We start from the raw sequence: 8,866 nt of genomic DNA, 5'->3' as shown, positions 1-8,866 counted from the left end.
TGAAGGAAGGCGTTTGCCCACCTGGTTCATCTCTGTCTCCTCAGCGGGAACTGTATTCACCACAACATTGTTGTTTTTCATCACTAAGTCCTGTCTGACTCTTTGCGACCTCATGGACTGTAGTCTGCCAGGCTTCTCTGTCCATGGGATTCTCCAGGCAAGACTACTGGAGGGATAGCCATTTCCTCCTCCAGGGGATCTTCCCCACATCATATATTATAAATAAACATGTGCTGAAGGAATGAATAAATAAGCCATTCTTCAGTTGCCTTATCTTAAGGCCAGAAAACAAGTTTGTGTGGAGTCACAACTCAGGGTATGAACATAAAACTCACGTTTTTCTCCCTAAAACATAATCATTGAAGAGCAGATTTTTCAGTGTGACTCTTCCTGCTCATGCTTAGATCTCCAGTTCAGTTTAGTTCAGTCGCTCAGTCATGTCTGACTCTTTGCTACCCCATGGACTGCAGCATGACAGGCTTCCCTGTCCATCACCAACTCCCGGAGCTTGTTCAAACTCACATCCATCGAGTTGGTGATGCCATCCAACCATCTCATCCTCTGTCATCCCCTTCTCCTCCTGCCCTCAATCTTTCCCAGCATCAGGGTCTTTTCCAATGAGTCAGTTCTTCGCATCAGGTGACCAAAGTATTGGAGTTTCAGCTTCAGCATCAGTCCTTCCAATGAATGTTCAGGACCGATCTCCTTTAGAATGGACTGGTTGGATCTCCTTGCAGTCCAAGGGACTCTCAAGAGTCTTCTCCAACACCACAGTTCAAAAGAATTAATTCTTTAGCACTCTGCTTTCTTTATGGTCCATCTCTCACATCCATACATGACTACTGGAAAAATCATAACTTTTACTAGATGGACCTTTGTTGGCAAAGTAATGTCTCTGCTTTTTAACATGCTGTCTAGGTTTGTCATAACTTTTCTTCCAAGGAGCAAGTGTCTTTTAATTTCAGTCACCATGCTTAGGTCTTAGGGTGGGCTTATTCCAGTCCTGTCTTTTCTAATGTTTGTTCTATGATTTGTGGGCCTCCTTCTTACCTAGTGCAAGCCAGCTGGGACTCTAATCCCAGTGCCTTAGTCCATTCAGACTGTTACAACAGATGACCATAGGCTGGGCTTATAAACAATGGAAATTAACTTCTCGTGATTCTGGAGGTTGGAGGTCCAAGATCAACAGGTTAGTTTCTGGTGATGATCTCCTCTGGGTTTCTGATTGCTAGCATCTTTTTTTTTTAAATTGAGCTGTTTTATGTTTTAGGATTAGTTATTATGATTTTTAAATAATAATTTATCACTATGATTTTAAAGCAATTTATTATGTTTTTAAATAATAATTTATTACAATTTAAAAGAATAATTCATTATTATTATTATTTTATATCAGGTCCTTACTTTTCCTCAACTAGGGATTGAATGCTTGCCCCCTGCGGTGGAAACGCAGAGTCCTAACCACTGGACCACCAGGGAAGTCTCGATTGCTGACATCTTGTACATATCTTATAGCCTGAAAGAATGACATCAGGGCCCCGTATTCTCAGATGACGGGGAGCAGAAAGGAAGTAGACTCTCTTGTGATTCTTAGGAGTCCCCTTTATGAGGCCCAGTCCCCTTTATGAGGGCTCCATCCTCAAGACCTCAGCTAACCCTGATTTTCTCCCAAGGCCTGTCTCCTGATACCTCGGCATGGGGTAGGGTTTCCACATGAGGGTTTGCGGGGACACAAGCTTTCAGTCTCTCACACCTGTGTGTTCCCTCCCCACTGCTGGGAGGGGCCAGCGGGGCTTTGGTGTGCGGCTGAGAAGGAGGCAGATCTTTCCCGCCCGGCTGCTGGCTGGTGTCCAGGTTGTTGGCTCTTCTGTGCTTCGTTTTTTCTCTTTGGAGACTCGCTTCCCAGCCAGCCTGAAGCGGGGGTAGCTGCCCAACAACTGAAGTTTCTCTGAACTTAAACGTGGGGTTCTTTCTTAGCACTTTTGTCGTCAGCTCTGCACCCGAGTTACAATTCTGAGAAAGGCAGAAAAAAACTTCACTGAGCCCTGGTGTCAGCCTTTCAAGCTATAAAATGTTTACAAATGCTAATAACCGCCAGGACAATGGTGGTCTGTTCTGGGGAAGACCCACTAAGAAGATCAGCTTTAGTCCATGCTCATCCAAAGTTCCAGACTCTTTTCTAAATGAGGAAACTGAGGGGCCACAGGTGGTGCCCTAGTGGCGGGCGGGTAGGAGCCAGCATAGCAGCGGGAATTAGACAGCAGGGCCTGTCTGCACTCAGGCACCTGCTGGCAATCAGCAAGGAACATGGCCTAAATAGCTCTCAACTTTCATCTGAGGCCTACTGCTTTAAAAATGGACACTGACCAACTGATGTGCTTTGCTAAGACACAGGAATGTCCTGACAAGGTCACTGATGTGTTTTGGGCATGGCTCATGCTTTTGACTCTGGGTTTCTCGTTCTTGGTAGCATGTGGGTTGGCTTCCACCGCATACCATCCTGGAATGACTTTGAAGGATACTGCCGATTCCAAGGGACCGGCTGCCTGCCAAAACCATGTTCCAGGAAAAGAGATGGAAGGGAAGCAGAGAGGTACAACCTTAGGGATTAGGAAATTAGACAGACGTGGCCATCTGTTACAGCTCCCGCCAGCTCATGGGCGGCTGTTATCGCAGGGCGATTTTTTACAGGTGCATTTGTGTTCTATTTGCCCTCCGCTTGTCTTTCCAGGTTTGTTGGGAAGCACTGGAGGCGATGCTGGAAGCCCTTTGGCTGTGCAGAACAGCAGGGTGGCCCAGAGCCCTGCTGGTGGGAGAAGGTCTGTCCTGACATTCTGGTGTGCTTCCACATCCAAGGATGGGAAGGGCCATTTGGTGGCGGAGGCGGGAGAGAGGACTCACCGGGCCTCCGATTTGGATGGGTGAAAGATACCAAGAAGACACCTTGGGTTACCTGCAAGATCGCTTCAGTCCCCCCGTAGGTGCCACACCGAAATATCGATGTTTCTGGGTCCTGCTGAGCCCAATCAGAATAAAACAATCCACATATGCATGGGCACGTGTTTCCACTTTTGTAATCTGACCTGCAAATGGTGGTACAGAACTCGCCAAGTCACCTGGACCTCAGTGAGACTTCTCTCCAGGATGTGGCTCCATCTGGCTTTTGGAAGCTTCCATTTAGAGGGATTCTCAGGTCACAAGATCCTGTGAGTTCCAAGCTTTCTCTCTGTTTGGCACACATTTTTATCATGTGTCTATGTTCTTCTCGTATTAAGTGCAACACAATTACTAAACATCCAGCAGACTGCGGGGGGACTCAGGGCTGGACTAAACGACCCAGAGCGGGAAACATACAGCTTGGCCCACAGTCCAGAGAGTGTGACATGTGCTATCAATTAATGAAGGAGTGGGGTGTACCACTGAGAGAGAGAGAGACGGTGGGGGGCAGGGTTCTAAAGTCAGCCTGAGCTGCCAGAGGAACCTCATGCAGATGGTTCTGCCTGTGCCTAGATTCCTGTCTCCAGGAATAAGTGAATATCAGGAGGATGAAGGACATGCAGAGAACAGAATGGAGATCTGAGAATATGGGGCAGCCCATGTGGAGACCTTGAGGTCTGAAACAGCCTGGCCTGTTTTAGAGACAGCAGGGAGTTTCATAAGGGTAGGGAACAAGTTTAGAAGGGACAAGGGTAGGCGAGCCCTGGGATGAAGGTAAGTACCAGGTCATAAAGGCTTTCTTATGGCAAGCCAAGGACTTTCTTACAAAAGTAATGGGAAGCTGGTAAAATAGTGTGCATGAATGGTAACATGGTCAGATTTGCATTTGAGAGCAATCAGCCTGGTGGCAACCTGTGATAAACTGAAGGGCATTTGAGGCAAGAGGACCAAAAGACAAGCCTGAATTAACAGGATGTCGAGGAGGAGAGGATGATGAGAAATATTTAGAGAAGGGAGTACAGACAGGACTTAGTGTCTGCATAGACATTGAATCCAGGGACAAGGAGAACTTAGGGATGACTCCCAAGTGTCTGTGTAGGGAGATTTGTGGGTGACGGTGTCACTAAGGGAGATACGAATTGAGCAGGAGAAGGTATGGAAGGAAGGGACAAGAAGAATTTCATTGTTGGAATTGTCCAGTGAATATTACTCAAATTTTGCTTTCTGCCTGATCATGTTCATCTCAGAAAGAACCCCACTGTCTGCAGAGTGAGGCTGGAATTTTGTATCTTTGAGAGCTGGCTCCTGACCTCCTCTCCTGTTCTCTATCCCCCAGCTCCTCTGCAAGGAGCCCCCTCATCTTCCTGTGACCCCCTGCCTCCTCTCTCTTGTCTGTGAGTCCTTTCCCCTGGAGCCCACTTGAAGCCTCACCATCATTCCACAACCTTCCATGAAAACCCACCTAATGGTCTTGTACCCGAGCAGCCCTGTATGACATCACACATTTTTTTCTGTGCGTCTGTGTTCTGCCTTCTCTGCTGGAGGTGGGGACATCTGACGTGATGGGGGTGGTCGTGTGTAGCTGAGGGATGTGAACGTGGTTGGCTGAAGGAAAGCGGTCCACCTCCAGGCCACGGGCACTGCAGGCTGCTGAATGTCTGTTTGTAACATGAGATCAAACTAGAGATTTGGCCTTTGGGCTGGGAACACTCATTCTTCACGTCAACCCTCAGGGTTCTGCATCTCAGCTTTTGCCAGGACTCCCTGTGGGTTTGGGATACGGCTTGTGTCTGCAAAGGGAGAACCTGCAGATGTCCTTTCTCTCTGGGTCAGCTGGCCATCCCGACCTCACCTGAGGACACTCTCTTCACTCTGCTTGTCCACCCCTTCCCCACTTTCTGAAGTATGGTGAGCAGTCTGGGGGGCCCAGCTCTGAGTCTGGAGATCTAAGACACCTGGGTCATCAAGTCCTCCTTCCAGGAGGGGACAGTGCTGCGCCCACAGGCTGACCAGCACCTTGGCCTGGGTGTTGCGGTGGATGGTTACCAGGGTTCTTCAGTCTTCCATCCACTGGGATTGTCAGGCACTTGAGTTTCTTGATATTGTTATATGGGGCTCTGGAGATTTAATAAAGGACTATAGCAGGCTGTGTTTGCTTTTAAAGACAGAGACCCTGCCATATCCCTGTAGTACTTAGCATCTGGCATATAATAAATACTCAATAAATTTAAAGGCAAGTGGCTTGGTACATTCCCTAAAGTGATCATTAACCATAATATTTTATGTATACATATATACATAATGCATCCAAGTTTCACGATGCTGTTATTTTTCAGTACTTATTATACACCAGGCGTTATTACAGACACATAATTTATGTGTAACCTGCTCAATGCTTTCATTAAGTATGTTCACCTTGTTTCAGACAGATATTTATTGAGAGGTCATGAGGCTACCTGGCTAAGGCACAAAGAAGTCCTGAACTGGGATTTAAAAGCAGGTTTACCTTCAGCCATCTTCAGGCTCATTCATGACCTTATTCTTTTTTAAAATTTTATTTTTCATTGAAGGATAATGGCTTTATCTTTTTTACAATTTTTATTTTATATTGGAGTATAGTTGATTCACAATGTTGTGTTAGTTTCAGATGCAGAAAGTGAAAGTTGCTCAGTTGTGTCCAACTCTTTGTGACCCCATGGACTCTACAGTCCATGGACTTCTCCAGGCCAGAATACTGGAGTGGGTAGCCTTCCCCTTCTCCAGGGGCTATTCCCAACTCAGGGATTGAACCCAGGTCTCCCACATTGCAGGCGGATTCTTTACCAGCTGAGCCACCAGGGAAGGCCTCAGGTGTCTATGTGTAACTGAATCATATCCTCATCCTTTCCAGCAAAGGTCTCTGACAATAAAGTCAATTTGTTAGTCAGCCCAATCATCTTGTCCTTGGGTCATCTGGCTCTATCCTGTATTTCCCAGCAATTCTGCTTGCTTTATACATGTGCACACACACTCACCCTTTCCCCTTCCTCTGAATCACTCTACACTCCACGGGGCCTAGGACGCTTATTGTGGCATTAAAGTTCAGTGCTTTCTCCTGTGCTTTGTGTGTGTGTACATGCTTTTCTCTCTCATTAGAGTTTTAAGAGGAAATACTCTTCAGTGTCAGAGAAGGCAATGGCACCCCACTCCAGTACTCTTGCCTGGAAAATCCCATGGATGGAGGAACCTGGTAGGCTGCAGTCCATGGGGTCACTAAGAGTCAGACAGGACTGAGCGACTTCACTTTCACTTTCTCACTTTCATGCATTGGAGAAGGAAATGGCAACCCACTCCAGTGTTCTTGCCTGGAAAATCCCAGGGAAGGGGGAGCCTGGTGGGCTGCCGTCTCTGGGGTCACACAGAGTCAGACACGACTGAAGTGACTCAGCAGCAGCAGCAGCTCTTCAGTGTATGAGATGCTCATCAATTGCCTTTTGCTAGTATTCAGCATTCCAGCTATTTAAAAAAAAATTATTTTTAAATTGAAGGATAATTGCTTTACAATATTGTTTTGGTTTCTGCCATACATCAACGTGAATTAGCTGTAGGTATATAGGTGTATATACGTATAAGCCCTGCCTCTTGAACCTCCCTCCCATCTCCCATCCCATCCCACCCCTCTAGTTTGTCACAGAGCCCGGGTTTGAGCTCCTTAAGTCATACAGCAAAATCCCACTGGCTATAGAATTTACATATGGTAGTGTTTATATTTCCATAGTCCAGCTATTTTTGAAGAAAGAATGCAAGTTCTCTACAAATCACTTGGTTTTGCAATTTCTTTCCCTGATATATTAGTCTTTATATTTCTTCTTCATTTTTTATTTCTCTTTAGAGTGTCCCTTTCTTCAGTATTTCCTTTTTACATCTGTCAGGACATGAATATTGGGGTTTCCTTGGAGAGTTCTTACTGTAAAATACTGAGCCATTTTATTGTAGGGCTGCATACGTACTGTGACTGTGGTAAGATCAATTTAATGGCAAAGAAATGCTTCTGTTCCAAGACCAATAATTACAATCCATTCCTCATCAGCTTCCTTGGTTCCAGCCTGGTTCCCCTGCAGTCAGTCCTTCATGCAGCTGCCAAGTTCATTTTCTCACCTGCTGCTCTGACGGTGTCACCTCTCTCCCAACACCCAGAGTGACTCTCTGTTTACCCTTCATTTCCAGTCGTACCCAAAGCCGTCCGCTTGGTTTCAAGTCCCTCCCTGTCCAGGGTCTCTCGATTTCTAGACCCATTCAGCATTCTGATGCTAATGCACTCTCCCGGTTCCTAGCACTCCTCCTCAAGATGTCAGGAGCCCATGGGGAGCATGCAGTGGATCCCAAGTGCATTTCTGAGTGCTGATCCCTTTGACTCTAAATGGGCTTCCCTGGTGGCTCAGATGGTAAAGAATCTGCCTGCAATGTGGGAGACCTGGATTTGATCCCTGGTTGGGGAAGATCTCCTGGAGAAGGGAATGGCTACCCACTCCAGTATTCTTGCCTGGAGAATCCCATGGACAGAGGAGCCTGGTGGGCTACAGTCTATGGGGTCGTATAGAGTAGACTCAACTGAACGATTAACACTTTCAGTTTCACAAATCCCAGAAGCAGTGGGAAAGATGTTAATCTGAAAAATTATGGAGTGTGGTTAGCTGAGTAAATAACCTAAAGTTACTATATTTTAGGTTTTACACATCTTAGCTCTTAGTCTCCATTTTTATGGCATTTATTGTAGTTTGGTGATGTCAAAATAATATGTTTGTGGTAGAAAATATGGGAAACACAGAAATGCGTGTGGGCAGCAGTTCGCTAGGTGAAAAGCACCGCCCTCGTTACAGAGAGGGATCCTCCACCGAACCGGAGTGTGTCTCCCACACCACTCATGAGCTGTTCTGGGCTGGCGTGCAGCAGACCGTAAGGGGTGTTTTAATCTCTCTAGTTTGGGACATCTGCTAGACGTAACTCCTTTCCTCTCAGTTCACACTGGCCTTCCCTTTGACTCTTAGTCCTCTTAGGAGCAAAGAGATGGGAAAGAGGACCCCAAGGCAAAGAGCACCAAGGGCAAAGACTGTGCTCTAAAATGGAGAGCAGGATGGTTGAAGCCCCTGCCCTTTTCCAGACAGGAGGCTGATTGAGGCCACGCTGCAGAGCCAGAGACCTTTCTGCATGGAGACCAGGGTTTAGACGTCCTTTCTGGTCACAGTTAAGTTGCAGCACCAGCACCAGAGCTCTTTGGTCTTGACCTTGATCCCACTGCACAACCCCCTCCCAGGTGTGCCTGCACGTGGCCCTCATCTACTCTCAGCTTGTGCCAATGCTTGTGCCCCGAAGGGCTTGTCCTTTCTTCTCCAGTGAGGTTCGCCTTATATAACTCAGATTTTCTAAAACGTGAGCACTTCATAGTCAGCAAGTATGTTGCAAGTTTGCACTTCGGTTTTCTATCTTCAATCCCCAAAGACAGATGCTAATATAAACCTAGTTCTTGAAATGACTTCGCTATGCAAGAGGAGACGAGTGCAAAACAAAACATTGAAGAAAAGTCAGGCAATTACTCACCCTACCCCCTCACTTGCTATTTTTTTTTTATATCTTCATCTGGCTCTGATGACAAATTCAATTGAAAAGGAGCTGATCTATGCACTTTCACTTCTAACAGCACCATGGAATTTCTCACACTAAAGCTGATCTGAAAAACCCAATCAACATTTGCTTAAAGAACACCTTAGAAGCACAGTTCTCATATGGAAGTTAAGGTCCCAATGGGATCAGATTGAAAAGCCAAGCTTCCCTCATTTTTGGCTCCCCTCGTTTTCCTTTCTCCAGGGTTTTATTCTTGCTGCCATCTCACCTTCCGCTTAATCCCTGACCTCCATATGCCATCCATTCTTTTTATTTGGGATCCAGGAAT

Source organism: Bison bison, unplaced genomic scaffold, assembly GCF_000754665.1.
Source record: "Bison bison bison isolate TAMUID 2011002044 unplaced genomic scaffold, Bison_UMD1.0 scf7180017864527, whole genome shotgun sequence".
NCBI classification, from domain to species: domain Eukaryota; kingdom Metazoa; phylum Chordata; class Mammalia; order Artiodactyla; family Bovidae; genus Bison; species Bison bison.
Note: the sequence above shows the minus strand (reverse complement) of the source record.